Source organism: Silene latifolia, chromosome 9 (assembly GCF_048544455.1).
Source record: "Silene latifolia isolate original U9 population chromosome 9, ASM4854445v1, whole genome shotgun sequence".
NCBI classification, from domain to species: Eukaryota; Viridiplantae; Streptophyta; class Magnoliopsida; order Caryophyllales; family Caryophyllaceae; genus Silene; species Silene latifolia.
Window position 1 is genome coordinate 176,194,496 of NC_133534.1, and position 17,344 is coordinate 176,211,839.

Below are 17,344 nucleotides of genomic sequence, written 5' to 3' on the forward strand. Positions count from 1 at the left end.
GGGGAGTAGCAATAGCTTCCACCCATTTGGATACGTAATCTACAGCTACGAGGATATATTTATTACCTTGACTGCTCGGAAAAGGTCCTTGATAATCAATGCCCCAGACATCGAAAATCTCAACCTCAAGAATGCCTACCTGTGGCATCTCATGTCTCTTGGAAATATTCCCCGATCTTTGAAAAGCATCGCACTCAGCAACAAAATTGCGACAATCTGCATGCAAAGTTGGCCAATAGAAACCAGATTGGAGTACCTTAGCTACAGTCCTGGACGGACCGTGATAACCACCATAAGCAGAAGAGTGGCAAGCCTCTAGGATATCCTTCACCTCCCATTGAGGTACGCATCTCCGGATGAGACCGTCTGCGCATTCCTTGAAAACATAAGGATCATCCCAAAAATATTGTCTAGCATCATAAGCAAACCGCTTCTTCTGCTGCCATGAAAGCTCGGGTGGTATCCTACCTAACACAGCAAAGTTAGCAAAATCAGCAAACCACGGAGGTGGATAAGACCCTGAAGTAGTAATAGCTAACAGACTCTCATCAGGAAAAGAATCATTAATAGGTAACGAATCCTCCCTTTCTGTCAGCTGCAGACGAGATAGGTGGTCAGCCACCACATTCTCAGCTCCTTTCTTGTCTTTGATTTCCAAATCAAACTCCTACAAAATGAGTATCCACCTCAAAAGCCTCGGCTTCACATCTTTCTTAATAAAGAGAGTCTTCAACGCTGCATGGTCAGTATAAACAATAACCTTAGAACCTAACAAATAAGACCGAAATTTGTCTAAGGCAAAAACTACAGCTAGAAACTCCTTTTCAGTGGTAAAATAATTAATTTGAGCCTCATCCAGAGTTCGGCTCGCATAATATATGGCATTCAAAGCTTTATTCTTCCGCTGTCCCAAAACTGCACCGACCGCATAATCGCTGGCATCACACATGATCTCAAATGGGAGGTCCCAATCAAAGCGGCCGAATGATTGGCGCGAAACTAGGGCCTCCTTTAACCTCGTTAAAAGCGGCAAGGCACTCATCAAAAATTCCAAGACAAAGATCCTTAAGGAGCAAATGTGTAAGTGGTTTAGCAATTTTTGAAAAATCCTTAATGAAACGCCGGTAAAAACCAGCGTGACCAAGGAAACTCCTCACTCCTTTAACATTCACGGGAGGAGGTAATTGCTCAATCACCTGCACCTTTGCCTTATCAACATGTATACCTTTATCGAAATCGATGCCCTAACACAACTCCCTCATTGACCATAAACTGACACTTTTCCCAGTTTAAAACAAGATTAACATCTATACAACGCTGCATGACTTTATCAAGGTTAGCTAAACAACGATCAAAGTCACTACCATAAACTGAGAAATCATCCATAAATACTTCCATAATATTCTCTATATAATCAGAAAAAATCCCCATCATGCACCTCTGAAAGGTAGCAGGGGCATTACACAATCCGAAAGGCATTCTACGATATGCAAAAACACCCCCGTGGACAGTAAAAGTGGTCTTACTCGATCGTCCGGATGAATAGGATCTGAAAGAACCCTGAATATCCGTCTAGAAAACAGAAAAATTTGTTAGAAGCAAGTCTCTCAATCATTTGGTCAACAAAAGGGAGGGGGAAGTGGTCTTTCTTGGTGGCGGCATTCAACTGTCTATAATCAATGCACATCCGCCACCCTGTCACCGTTCGAGTTGGTATTAATTCATTTTTCTCATTTTTAACCACGGTAGTCCCTCCTTTCTTCGGGACTACCTGAACTGGGCTAACCCACTTGGAGTTGCCAACTGTATAAATAATACCCGCATCGAGTAGTTTCATCACCTCGGCCCATAACAACTTCCTCGCATCTTCGGGTTCAACTTGCGTTGACCCTGTCTGTAAGGCTTGTGGCCTTCCTCCAGCTCTATCCTGTGCATACAAACATCAGGGCTGATGCCCTTAATGTCATCCAAAGAGTAACCCAAAGCCTTCCTATTTTTCTTAAGCACACACATCAAAGCAGACAGCTGGTCATCACTAAGCTTAGAGCTAACAATAGCTGGGTACTGCTCCGTATCATCTAGAAAAACATACTTATGATTAGGAGGAAGTGGCTTACGCTCTGGCACTTTTACCTCTACAGCATAGATAGAATCAGCTTCAATGGTGTAGCAAGTGTTTACCAAGTTCTCGTTGGCTAGGCTCAAGAGCATCTCATCTTCTTCTTCATTGAGCTCGTAGCTCTCCATTGAGGCTACCAAAGCATCTGGCTCCTCAACATTCTCCACTGTATTACCTGCACACTCATCTAAACGGGTTAGATCAGCTAAGGGATCCTTGGCTAAGGATTCCCTCCAATTACAAGTAACCACCACAACAATATCAATGGAATAACACGTATCCTCATCAAGAGTTCGGTCGCCTTGTGAGCAAGATTGAACTCAATGGTGTCATCCCCTACCTCTAAGGTGATGGTTCCGCGTTTGACATCTATTACAAATTTCCCAGTATGGAAAAACGGTCTACCTAAAATAATAGGTATCCGATTGTCCTCTCGCAATGTCCAAGACAACGAAATCGACAGGAATAAAAAACTTACCCACTCGAACGGGTACATCCTCTAGAACTCCTATAGGTCTCTGAGTCGATCTATTTGCCATTTGAACGGTAATATCGGTCACCTTAAGTCTACCAATATTTAACCTTTCGCAAACGAGAATACGGCATGACACGACACTTTGCCCCTAAGTCACAAAGGGCCTTTCCAATTACGTGGTTACCTATAGTGCAAGGAATTGAAAAACTACCCGGGTCCTTTAATTTAGGTGGCACATTAATTGGCGAAAGAGAATTACACTCTTCCACAAAAGCAACATTACCATCATCACAAAAATTTCTCTTACGATTTAAAATATCTTTCATAAATTTAGCGTAAGAGGGTACCTGGGTAATTAAATTAGTGAACGGAACCGTTACCTCGAGATTCTGGACCATCTCCAGAAACTTACCAGACTTACGCTCCAGCTTAGTAGCCTTCAAACGCTCCGGATACGGAACTGCAACACTGGCCGTAGGATCAGTAACCTTCGGCTTCCGTAGGTTTAAAACCCCCGTCAAATCATCAATGAGTGAAGAATCATGCGAACTAGTTGACGGATTTGCATCCTGCTCTGGGGTTCCAGTCGATCAACTGATATGAGTGGTCGATCGACCAACTTAGGTCAAGGCGTGAACAGTTCTGTTCAAAATTGATTTCGTCGAGTGATCGATCGATCGATCGACAATGTTGGTCGATCGACTGACTGTGCTGGGTGTGAATAGTTTCTGATCAGAAACTATTTTATCTGACGCTTCAGTCGATCGACTGACAATGTTGGTCGATCGACCAGAAGTATTGGCAATTGAGCTTGTTTTTGCACCAGAATTTAAACGAGCTTCTTCATCATTTCCCGAGTCTTCCTTTGGCTTGTCGGAGCTTTCATAAGAGAGGCCACTTCTGAGATTAATGGCATTAATTGTTTCAATCGGCCCTTCACATTTGCTTGAAGAATTAGCAACTTGCTTAGCCTCTATATTCTCCAATTGCTTCACAAAATTCTTTGAGGACTCAATCCCGGCTGCTTCCATATTCGCCACTTGAACCAAAAGGAGTTGGACCATTTCTCTCAACTTCTCGATCTCATCTGAGTTTTGAACAGGTATTTCAACTTTTTCCTTGGAAGCTTCAGAAATCTCGAGCTTCTTAAGACGGCTAGTAATAGAAGTTATAAGTGTCACAACGGCACTCATTTCATCACTTTGCTTTCGTGACTTTCCATGTGAACTTCCAAACTCAGCTCTATGGACTGCCATCTCCACAATAGTGTTCCAACCTTTACTTTGACCGGTATTGTTTTGGAACCTACCATTAGCAGCTGCATCCAGGATGACCTTGTAATCATCATATAGAGCATTATAAAATAGGTTGCAAATATACCATTGCTGGAAACCATGGTGTGGGACAGCTCGGACCAAACTTTTGAAACGTCCCCATGCTTCGCAAAAACCCTCATCAGCTCCTTGCTGGAAACTTGTGATTTTACTTCTCAAGGCGTCAGTCATTGAAAGTGGGAAGTACTTCTTGTAAAAGGCTAATGCTAGAGATGTCCAGTTCGTGACTCCAGTTGCTACCCTATCAAGGTAGCAGTACCAATCTCGCGCTGAATCCTTCAAGGAGTATAAGAACATCAACCCCTTTACTTCATCCTGAGTCACCCCAGCTGGTATAGGTATGGTGTTGGGAAATGTGTTCTCAACAATAGTGCGATCACATGATTTAAATATCATTATTAAATCTCATGCCAAGAATACGGAAGGGATGATACATTACATATATAGTCAATTGGTCCACACATACGGTAATGATTGGCTGGCTAGAGTTTGACATTACTGTCGTGGGACGGTGGTGATCAGTTGATCCCTTGAGGTCACACCTAAAGGACGATTCCCTTAATTGAAAAGGTTAATTAGTTGTATACCGATACAGATTAATTAATTCCTTAAAATTGAACAATTCGATTTGTGAGAAAGAGAATATTGATATCTTATTGTAATGGGATTAAATAAGATTTATTTTAGTAATAAAATGCTTTGTTGCTAAAATTATTTATTGTTTGAGAAACAATAAAGATAAGAATGAATGGTTAATTATAATTACAAAAAGTTGTGAATTATAACTATATGACCCATTTTATTTATGTGATCAAGTATCACTAGTCAATTTGTTGTATGTAATTTAATTAATTCATGAAATGATATTTATGTGATAAATATGCATTAAATTAACTAATAACATGTTTCTCATAACATGTGACATATTGTGTGACAAGTAACAAATTGACAAAATAAAATGGTAGTCCATTTTAACATATGGACCGAAATATTGTAGGTAGTGGAGGATGATGGGTGTATTATTTTAATGCCTAAAATTATTATAATCATACCTATTATTGTTGGAATATGTGTCCTCCGACAATAATGCGATCACGACTGATGATCATGATAATCACATGTTTAAGTCTCATTAAAATGAATACAATTGGGAAGTAATATTGTTACTGTCAACTGGTCAACATATATCGGTAATGATTGGCTGACTAGAGTTTGACATTACTGTCGTGTGACGGTGGTGATCAGTTGACCCCCTAGGTCATACCTAAAGGGCAACACTCTTAATTGATTATTTAATTAATCGTATAATGTTACGAGTTAATTAAATTACTTGAAAATTGACGGACGATTTTGGAAGTAAAATTTACGTATCATATTGAAATGTGATTAAATGAGATACGGTCTGAGTAATTAAATTGTATAATTACTCGGATGAAATAGATTGTTTAATGTAACAATTAAATTGAATGAATTGTTATAAATACAATCAGTTGTGATTTATAAATTGGTAAAATTTTTGGCACAAGTAAATATGAAATTACTAAGTCAATTTTTGTATGTGACGTATTTTTATTAATACGTTGATTTTTAATATGTTAAAAATACATAACAAATGTATGTGACATGTGACATGTAACATATAGACAATTGAAAAAAATAATATGGGATACATATTATATAGTGGGCCAAAAATAAGAAGGATTTAAGCTAATTATAAGTTGTTTATAATTAGTGGAAAACACAATGATTAAAAGGAAACCTAGCCATGCAAGCCTATTGTTCCTTGTGAAGAACAATTTCTCCATGCATTGGCTCCCATTTTTCTCTCCTCTTACACGGTTTTGGGGAAGCAAAAGTGATCATTGTTTTTTCTTCAATTTTGCCTAATAATATACAAAAGGTAGTGTATTATTTTCATTCTATTCACTCATCCAAAAATACAAGTTCTAGTAAGAAGAAAAATCCTCTCTTTCTCTCTTACATAAACCGAAATAATTCAAGTGTTCAATATTATTTTGGTTCAATTTTCTACTAAGAATTAATATTATAACTAGTATTTGTAATATTAATTTAATTAAGAGGAGCCTTGGGTATAATACATAGGGAGAGATCTTACACTTAGATCTTTATTCTTTCATTGGAAAAGCTCAAGAACAAGAAGAGAAAGGTGATCTCTCTTGTGCCCTAATAGCCGAAATCTACTATGTAAGGACATGATTTCTCCTCTATTTATATTATTGTTTGCATGCATAAGATCCGTAATTAATTTTATGACAAATTATTTAGACATATAAGAATATGTTTTATGTATATGAATCTACATTTCCTTCAATCGGTATCAAGAGCCACGGTTGTTTGCATGCAAATTGGTTAAAAGTTTTTCCGAGTTATATGAATAACAAAATAAAACTTGTAAAATTTGTGTTATTATGATATATCACGAAATTATTACATGCATGTTAATATTTCTGGTCCTAAAGTGTTTTAGGATATTTTGGTTAATTTTTCGGGTTTTTATTGTTCATAATTCACAATAATGACATTTAAATGTGATTTTATGAGTAAAAATGTCATTTTTGGTCGAAAATTAGCTATACTTCGAATTTTAAGTTGGTTTTTGGATATGTTGTTACATATATTATTTTGAGATAACCTGCAAATTTTCATAATTTTTGGACTTGTTATGCTCGAAAAATGAATTTTTCATTATTAAATTCGGATTTAAGAGAAAAATAGGTTAATATGAGTTAAATTTCGAATCTGGTCATAGAAAATTAATATGTTGTCACATGCAATTTTACAAGAAGTGTGTAAAATAATTGGCTATAAAGAAGTCTTTTAGCATGATTTATGAATTTTTGAAGAAAAATTAGCATAAATAGTGACATTATTAGTGTAAAATTAATAAAACATAATCTATGACTTAGGAAAAACGTCTAATGTTGCATTTTATTATATTTTTCAGATCTAAATTTGAAAAGTTAATGAAAATAATTTTTCCATGTTTTTATGATTATTTTATTAAATATCGATAAACCGCAACATTGTTTTTCCGAAAAATTTTCGAAATTTTTAACCTAAGATTTTGAACATTATGAGTGTCATGGATTTTTCCAGAATGTTCATGAATTTAAATTTCAAATTTTGAATTGATTTGGAATTTTGTGATTTATTTGAAGTCTAATAGCTTATTTTTGTAATTTTTGGTCCATTTATGAACAATTTTGTAAATAAAAGTTAATTATGGTCAAATTATTAGTGAAGACTATATTTTGAGTCCTAAGAGGTTAGGGTAATTAACTTATGCATAAATATGAGTTTATGTATTTTTGTGATTATAAAATGTTGAAATCACGCAAATCCGTAAAAACCGAGTAATATACGATATTGGCTAATTAAAAGGCGATTTAGCATAAAAATTGAGCATGTTCATAAATATTATAATGCTGCATTTTTCTTTATGATTGTCATAATTTTAATTTATGTAATTTTGAATTATGTAATTTTACTTAGTATGGCCTTAGTTTTTAATTGGTATTTCCGAAATGCATGGGAATATCGATTCGGTTGTAATTTTTATTGTGATCTCGTATCATCGTTTTGTAATATTTAATAGATTTATTTTATTTTAGTTACAAATGTATAATAGGAAATTATGTAATTTATTATGTAATTTTATTCATTCCGGAGTTCCAAAAGACGGATTTCTTCAAGAATGGCGATACATAAAGACGGTGTTACCTCGAGATGCGTGCCACAACCGAAGTTCAAGGGACCAATGGAGTTGGTTTCCGAATATGTAATAGATTAATAGTTTTTCTATTTTAGGAAAGGCCATACTAGGATTTTTATATTTATGCTTGCATTTTATTTTATGTCACATGCATCGCTAAATCGCCATAACTAAACATGCATTGTTTTCTATCGAGTTTATCGACCGTGTCAATTCGAATTATCGTAGTTCACCGCTTTAGTTCACTTAAAACGTGATAGATAATAAATTGACATGACCTCTCGCTAAAACAAACAATTGAGACATAGCCTTACCAAATAGTAGAAACCATGAAAACCTATTTCGCGAGGGAGTGCACTCGGCTACCCCGGGGTACAAACCTTGTTACGTAGGGGAAGTGGGTGATAAATGTCTAATCCACCGAATTCATGTTGATGAGGGTTTCATCGGCTACCCCGTGCCTAAGTTAATGTGGGTTTGGACAATGGACACATTTATTCGAAATTTGGATTGAACTCAACAAAAGTAATTGGTAAGGGTTTCATCGGCTACCCCGTGCCCTTGTTGATGTGTTTTGGGCTATAGATAAATATTAGAGTAATTTTATCGACCAAGAGTTCTAAAAGTAGAATCGATTAAAAGTTAATCCACCGAGTTGTATTGATAAAGGTTTCATCGGCTACCCCGTGCCTAAGTCGATATGAATTTGGGTCTTGGAATCATTTATCTAGTTGGGTAGAGGTCACTAGAAAAATGCATATAACTTGTTTAAGTCATACCTTTTACGAGTATTATTAAAACGACAATTGTTTTACTCCTTATATTTTGTTTTGTAGACCACTTCTTATTCATAACAAATGGCAACACCAACTCCTAATGCTACACCACTCGCTACTTCATCTTGGCTCCGATCCTTTATGGATCGATGTAAACTTGAAAAGAATGGGTCAAATTTCTCCGAGTGGGATGCCCAACTCAAATTAGCCGCCGAAGGTGACGACAAGCTTCGTTACCTTACCGAGGCCTCTCCACCCGAACCCTCCACTAGGTCCACCGCGGCCACTAGGGAAGCCTATGAGGCTTACCAAAAGGAATCCGCCGCAATGAAAAATGTATTAATATTTGCGATGGAGGCGGAACTCCAAAGGAGAGCCTTCAAAATGGGCAATGCTAATGAGATTTACTCCAAACTTGTGACCATGTTTTCACAAACTCCGCGGATCGTCCAATATGAGGCGGCCGCGGCATTCTTTGATCTCGACTTCAAAGAGGGCCAAAAGGTTAGCCCTCATGTGCTCAAACTCATGGAGCTTGTCGAGACCTTGAAGATTCAAAAGGTTGAAATCCCCAAAGAACTCATCGTAGATAGGATTCTACACTCCTTGTCTAAGGTTAAGGCATATGTGCAATTCCGGGTGAATTTCAATATGCAAGACAAGGATGTGTCTCTTGAGGAGTTGCACAAGTTACTTGTGCAAGCCGAGAGGGACATGGGGTTAAATGTGAACCCTCCCAAGGATGTGCTTAACATAAGCACAAAGAGTAAGGGGAAGTTCAAGAAGAATGGGAGAACGGGTAAAAAGCAAGCTCCCACATTCACCAAAGCTAAGTCTTGTGAAGCTAGCACCTCCAAAGTCAAGAAGGGTCCTCTTGACAAATGCCATTATTGTAATGGCATGGGACATTGGAAGAGGAATTGTTCCAAATACCTTGGTGATATCAAAGCTGGAAAGATCACTCCAGTAGGTAAATGACTAACCTTCTTTTATGTTTCTAAATTCAACTATGGTATTATGATGCAAAGTTGTGATAATGTATCTCCCTTTTTATTGTAAATAGGGCCTCCACCAAGCAAAGACAAAGGAAAAGAAAAGCAAGCATAAGAAACCATGAAGAAGCTAAGGATAGCTTTCATGGAGCTTTGTTTTTCATTGTCTTATTTTAAGTTATGTTTTGAATTTTTAGAACTTTAAGTTTCCGTGTTCGACATGGAAAGGTATTTTGGATAATGGTTTGTATTTTGGATGATAGTGACTTGGTTTGCAACCCAAGTCACCCGTTTTATCATTTATCCTTTATGTTCTAAAATTTCATCTTTAAATGCTTGCGTTTTGAAACATAAGATTATTCACTTAAAAGTGATCCAATAGACAATTATAATGACGGGTTTCATTATATGTCCACATGCTTAAGGCTTGTGTATGATCATTTATAAAGTGATTTTGAGTCTATGAACTCTCTTAAAGGTATGTCAATCACCAAGTACACATATGAAATCAATATCTATTAGTCTATCTATGAGATAGTTCTCCTTATAATTCAACATCATTAATTCTAAAGATAGAGTATCACACTTAACATCATTAATTCAACATCATTAATCAATATCTATTAGTCTATCTATGAGATAGAGTATCATTAATTATTGTTAAATTAATTTTAACATATATGAGTATGTTAGTATGTTAGTATATGCTATCTTTGAATGTTTAGTGTATTTATTCTAAAGATAGAGTGGGAGAAAAATGAGGACACATCACACAAGGCAAGATTAAATTGTGTACTTGTGTAAATGAAGATCGACGCAAGAGAAAATGATTTGAATGAAGGTATACATAGTATGCCGAATAGATGAGATCTATGGTCTCAAGTTAATTCTATATGACTAAAGAGACCAAGTGTAGTAATCATAAGAGATTTTTCTCAAGATAACTACGCGAGGAGACCAAAAGAAAGTTTTGGAATAAAATGACTAATGTAAAGTCTCAACAAGTTTTTTGACTAAGTACTATATGATAAATTTTGACCAAATAGTTTCAATCATGAGTTTTACTTAAGAGCCTAAATGAATCAAAGTAACATACTTGTTATTTTGATTCATATCATGTTATGATTAAAATCAAGTTACAAAGATTGATATTCCGATATCTTCAATAAGCCAACGTATTAACCATACAAGTGTCATTGCTTAACCTCCCTATGAAATGGTTAAATCTCCTTCCAAAAGGGTTTTTGCGAAAGAAGTATTCTAAATATTATTTGTATTTGAATAATGACATTGCTACACTTCATTGTGACATAAGTGTGTTAGAGATTTAAAATCTCTTTCCATAAGGTTGAGATGAGACCACTTCAAAATAGGCATTTTGAAAGGATATGATGGGAACATATATGGTTTTATCCTAGTAACTTGGCAAGGCAATTTATATTTATATTCTTGACAAATTTTGATTGAGAAGTCAATTTCGAAATATGTTGAATTGAGTGGGAGTTAGGATATTCTCATGTGAAGACATGGAATTTAGTGGGAGCTATCATCCTTGAATGTATAAAACCCATTACTCATTAAAGAATGACGAGCTAATACCTTCTTTCATAAAGAAGCTTTTGAGTTTTCAATTCTGGATGAAAATGGACAATGATGAATCCAATTACATCAGGGATGATTGGATTAGTATTAAGAGATACACATCACATCAACATACACATAGGTTATTCATATGAATGAAAATGGGATTACCATTAGCAGTCATGGTAGTTCATTGAACCTGAGAACGGTTGATCTCATGATTATTAGTAACTAATGTTTCCGCCATTAGAATAATCATGTACATGTCCAATTTTGAATCATATGCATAAGAGCATGATGATTGGTTGGTGAGCCATAATAGAAACGTCATGAATTCTCGAGTAGAATCTGATGAGCGATTTCAGTGTTTGACGGAATGTTCTATTATGTTTCAAGAAGTTGCACATATTATAGAAAATCCGAGAACAATATGAGGATTTATGAGAATCCCAATTCTTTCAAACCTAGAAAGAGAAATGAGAAGTTTTTTGGAAAGATGCTTGGTTGAATAAGAGGTTATTCAAAAACAATCTTTCCTAGTAAAAGCTAGGACTTATGAGAAGTGCTAAGCTAAATAATCTTGTCAATTGTTACAAGATTCTACAAAACATATACCTAGTGCATTATGTGTGGATGAAATACTTGATCAGTGCAAGTTGAATTATTCATCGCAAATTCGTTCGTTATGAGATAATCGATAAGGAAGTTCTTTCAAGATAAAGAACCGAAACCAAGGTCGAGAACCTTGATGTGTACTTGGTAAAATTCATGCTATGAGAGAGAACATGAATGTGAAGGAAAATGCAAGTGTAAGAAGTTTGAACACATGGACACATGGGATGTTAAACTTCTATTACAATCAATAAGTGCTTACACTTATGATAAACATCACAAGGTTGTAATATGATATTGACTACCCGGGTGTGATGTCGACACTTGTCGTTTGAGTTATTATTAACTCACCTTGAACATTGTTATATCCAAACGGGTTGTAGAGACAATTGAACCCCGTTAAAGTGAACATGGATTAACATTGTTTTTGCCCATAGTTACTTATATGAGGTGACGTCTCGAAGTGACTAGAGTGTGATGCGATTGATGGCAAGTTCAAGTGCCATAGAGTCATGTGGGATGACTAGTCGATCACATAGGCAGACTGTTAGGAACATTTTGTCGGGCCTAATGACCGCTTATAGAGTTCTGGCAAATTTATATAGCCTGGTCGTGGGCAAGAGCTACTATAGTATTCAAATGAGTCGATTCTTTTGACTAAAGACTATTCGCCTAAGATGGCACAGTTTCAGATTAACTTTGATTTGTGTTACTACGACCTTCGTAAATGGGGTCAAATGGGCATATTTTTGTTGGGAAATGTGTCCTCAACAATAGTGCGATCATGTGATTTAAATATCATTATTAAATCTCATTTTAATGAATACAATTGGGAAGTAATTTTGTTACTGTCAACTGGTCAACATATATCGGTAATGATTGGCTGACTAGAGTTTGACATTACTGTCGTGTGACGGTGGTGATCGATTGACCCCTAGGTCATACCTATAGGGCAATACTCTTAATTGATCATTTAATTAATCGTATAATGTTACGAGTTAATTAAATTACTTGAAAAATTGACGGACGATTTTGGAAGTAAAATTTACGTATCAAATTGAAATGTGATTAAATGAGATACGGTCTGAGTAATCGAATTGTTTCATTACTCGGATGAAATTATTGTTTAAAGAAACAATCGGAATTGAATGAATTATTATAAATATGATTTATAAATTGGTAAAATATTTTGGTATAAGTAATTATGAATTACTAAGTCGATTTTTGTATATGACGTATTTTTTATTAATACGTTGATTTTAATATGATAAAAATACATTGCATTGTTACATGTCATGTAACATGTAACATGTGACAAAATTGACAAATGACAAAATATAAAATGGACTTTCCATTTTATAAGTACCGAAATATCAAGAGGGTTTTAGTGGAAAAATTGTGTTAATTATTTTAATAAGAGAAAACACAATGATGATCTACCTATATGTAGCCATGCAAGCCTACATTTCTTGGGTAGAAAAATTAGCCCATGCATTGGGCTCTCCTTCCCTCCCAATCGGTTCTACATAGAAAAGAACAAGAGTTCTTTTACTTAAAATAATTATCATTCACCATATGTATGTGTGGGTGATTATTATTATTCATTCAACCATGTAAAATTATTTTTAGAGAGATAAAAATAATACTCTTCCTCTCCATATCTCCTACCCGGTTTTAGGAGCCTAAACCAAACAATTTTGGTTCATTTTTCATGAGATTAATATTATACTAGCTCAAATAATATTAATTAGATTAAGAGTTAAGCTTTGGGTATTATTCCTAAGGAGAGATCCTACACTTGGATCTTGTTCTTCCATTAAAGGAAAGCTCAAGAACAAAAGAAAAGGAGATTTCTTTTGTGCCCATTTGAACCGAAATTTCATTGTAAGAAAATGATTTCTTCTCTTTTATTATATTGTTTGCATGCATAAAATCCGTATTTAATTTTATGACAAATTAATTTAGACATATATGAGTATGTTAATATGTATATGAATCTACATTTCCTTCAATCGGTATCAAGAGCCACGGTTGTTTGCATGCAAATTGGTTAAAAGTTTTTCCGAGTTATATGAATAACAAAATAAAACTTGTAAAATTTGTGTTATTATGATATATCACGAAATTATTACATGCATGTTAATATTTCTGGTCCTAAAGTGTTTTAGGATATTTTGGTTAATTTTTCGGATTTTTATTGTTCATATGTTACAATAATGGCATTTAAATGTGATTTTATGAGTAAAAATGTCATTTTTGGTCTAAAAATAGCTATACTTCGAATTTTCACTTAGTTTTTGGATATGTTGTTACATATATTATTTTGAGATAACATGTAAATTTTCATAATTTTTGGACTTGTTATGCTCGAAAAATGAATTTTTCATTATTAAATTCGGATTTAAGTGAATAATAGGTTAATATGAGTTAAATTTCGAATCTGGTCATAGAAAATTAATATGTTGTCACATGCAATTTTACAAGATGTGTGTAAAATAATTGGCTATAAAGAAGTCTTTTAGCATGATTTATGAATTTTTGAAGAAAAATAGCATAAATAGTGACATTATTAGTTGAAAATTAATAAAACATAATCTATGACTTAAGAAAAACGTCTAATGTTGCATATTATTATATTTTTCAGATCTAAAATTGAAAAGTTAATGAAAATAATTTTTCCATGTTTTTATGATTATTTTATTAAATATCGATAAACCGCAACATTGTTTTTCCTAAAATTTTCAAATTTTTAACCTAAGATTTTGAACATTATGAGTGTCATGGAATTTTTCCAGAATGTTCATGAATTTAAATTTCAAATTTTGAATTTATTTGGAATTTTCGGATTTATTTGAAGTTTAATAGCTTATTTTTGTATTTTTGGTCCATTTATGAACAATTTTGTAAATAAAAGTTAATTACGGTCAAATTATTAGTGAAGACTATATTTTGAGTCCTAAGAGGTTAGGGTAATTAACTTATGCATAAATATGAGTTTATGTATTTTTGTGATTATAAAATGTTGAAATCACGCAAATCCGTAAAAACCGAGTAATATACGATATTGGCTAATTAAAAGGCGATTTAGCATAAAAATTGAGCATGTTCATACATATTATAATGCTGCATTTTTCTTTATGAGTGTCATAATTTTAATTTATGTAATTTTGAATTATGTAATTTTACTTAGTATGGCCTTAGATTTTAATTGGTATTTCCCGAAATGTATGGGAATATCGATTCGGTTGTAATTTTTATTGTGATCTCGTATCACCGTTTTGTAATTTAATAGATTTATTTTATTTTAGTTACAAATGTATAATAGGAAATTATGTATTTTATTATGTAATTTTATTCATTCCGGAGTTCCCAAAGACGGATTTCTTCAAGAATGGCGATACATAAAGACGGTGTTACCTCGAGATGCGTGCCACTACCGAAGTTCAAGGGACCAATGGAGTTGGTTTCCGAATATGTAATAGATTAATAGTTTTTCTATTTTAGGAAAGGCCATACTAGGATTTATTTATTTTTATGCTTGCATTTTATTTTATGTCACATGCATCGCTAAATCGCCATAACTAAACATGCATTGTTATTTTATCGAGTTTATCGACCGTGTCAATTAAAATTATCGTAGTTCACCGCTTTAGTTCACTTAAAACGTGATAGATAATAAATTGACATGACCTCTCGCTAAAACAATCAATTGAGACATAGCCTTACCAAATAGTAGAAACCATGAAAACCTATTTCGTGAGGGAGTGCACTCGGCCACACCGGGGTACAAACCTTGTTACGTAGGGGAAGTGGGTGATGAATGTTAATCCACCGAATTCATGTTGATGAGGGATGTATCGGCCCCACCGTGCCCAAGTTAATGTGGGTTTGGATCATGGACACATTTATTCGAAATTTGGATTGAACTCAACAAAAGTATTTGATAAGGGATGTATCGGCCCCACCGTGCCCTTGTCGATGTGTTTTGGGCTATAGATAATTGTTAATGTAATATTATCGACCAAGAGTTCTAAAAGTAGAATCGATTAAACGTTAATCCACCGAGTTATATTGATAAAGGATGTATCGGCCCCACCGTGCCTAAGTCGATATGAATTTGGATCTTGGAATCATTTATCATAGTTGGGTAGAGGTCACTATGTAAATGCTATACTTGTTTACAAGTATTAATAAAACGATAAATGTTAAGTTTTCCACTATTCCGTTTTTATATTGTTCTATTTCTTTACCACAATTCATATACGATATCATTTCGATTTTGATACAAATCTCCATTAAAACATCGTAACTAAAGACAAAATTTGAATTTTCTTCTAAAACCTCAAATGAACCATTGCTAAGGATCTCTTGTAAAGAGTATAGATTAAAGTTATTCATTATCAAACAGGTTTTTGATTCTTGACTAACACATCTACTTACAATGGATTATTATTCATATACTTAATTGAATTAAGTACCTTGAAGCGATAAATTGTTTTGGTGATTAGATTTTCAGAATTCGTAATTGACCAAAATAACGCAACCACTTCAATGAAAGTTTTAAGACTAAAACGAACAAATGAAGAGTAATCTTCATGAATTCAATTTTACTTCTCAAAGCAAAGACTCATTGAAATGAGTGAGAGCATTCTCTTAAACCGTTAAGATGAGAATGAGGTTCAAGAAGTAAAGATTATAATGGAATTGATACAAGGTAATGTTAAAGGTAAAGTTGTTGAGAATAACGATACTAAACCTATCAATTCCGACCGATAAAGTTTCCATTGTCTTAAATGTTGGACACTAGAAAGGAAACCACCCCAAATTATTGAAGAATCAACAAGTTAGTTGTGGGACATCTAATGAGACCTTCTTCTTTAAATGTTTATTTGATTAAACATAAATTTTGCTAGTACTACTTCGTCAATATTAGAAACCGGTGGTGGTTTACATCATTGTACTTGATACATAAGATGATTAGAATATGACGACTAGCAACAATAATGTCGAGAGATAGAGTAATTGTGTACTCAATCTAGTTTTGGATTTAAAGTTATACCTAATTATGACTATTAAGTGCATAAACTCTAAATAAGAATATAAACTTGTTAAGATACAAAAGAGGTTTCACTTTTGTGACCCTATACACAACGATTTGATGTATGGCTAGCCCATTATCAAGGTGATTATATTCTAAACCAAACTAGAATAATATATCATGAAGATGATGCAAGACTCAAAATTGGTAACACAAGATTAAACCTTAAAATTTTTGGAATGATGAACGCAAAGAGTTATCGAGTACTCTTGAAACCATTAGATTGTTAATGGTATATGCGTATCTTGTATTCAAAGCAAGATGTCTCGTGCCTTTTGGTTGAAAAGGAGATCGAGATTGTAAATCATTGATCCAAAATAGGTTGATCATTTTCTTTTACCAACGATTTAAGTTGACGCTAATATGTTCACTTAATAAGGTAAATAGAGAAATCTTTGAAGAAGTTCAAGAGCTCAAGGAATCACGATATAGTCGTGATGGGATTATCAAAGTGAAGACTTTGATATAAGCCAAAGGAAATGTGATATAGTATCACAAGTTAATCTCTCTTAGCATGCATTATGGAATAATGTGTGATTAGATAAGAAATCAAACGCTATTCGATATGGTTTGGATTTCAATCAAGTTACTTTGAGTTACTTGATCCTTTTGGGGATTTTGTCA

The 17,344-nt window shown here is 34.2% G+C and overlaps 1 non-coding gene across 1 annotated transcript; it reads left to right on the forward strand.

Annotated features, from left to right (window-relative positions):
• The first annotated feature begins 3,983 nt into the window (after positions 1-3,983).
• On the forward strand, positions 3,984-4,090 carry LOC141603659 (small nucleolar RNA R71). Its single transcript, XR_012525518.1, has one exon. It is a non-coding gene; the product is annotated as a small nucleolar RNA R71 (small nucleolar RNA).
• Positions 4,091-17,344: the final 13,254 nt, after the last annotated feature.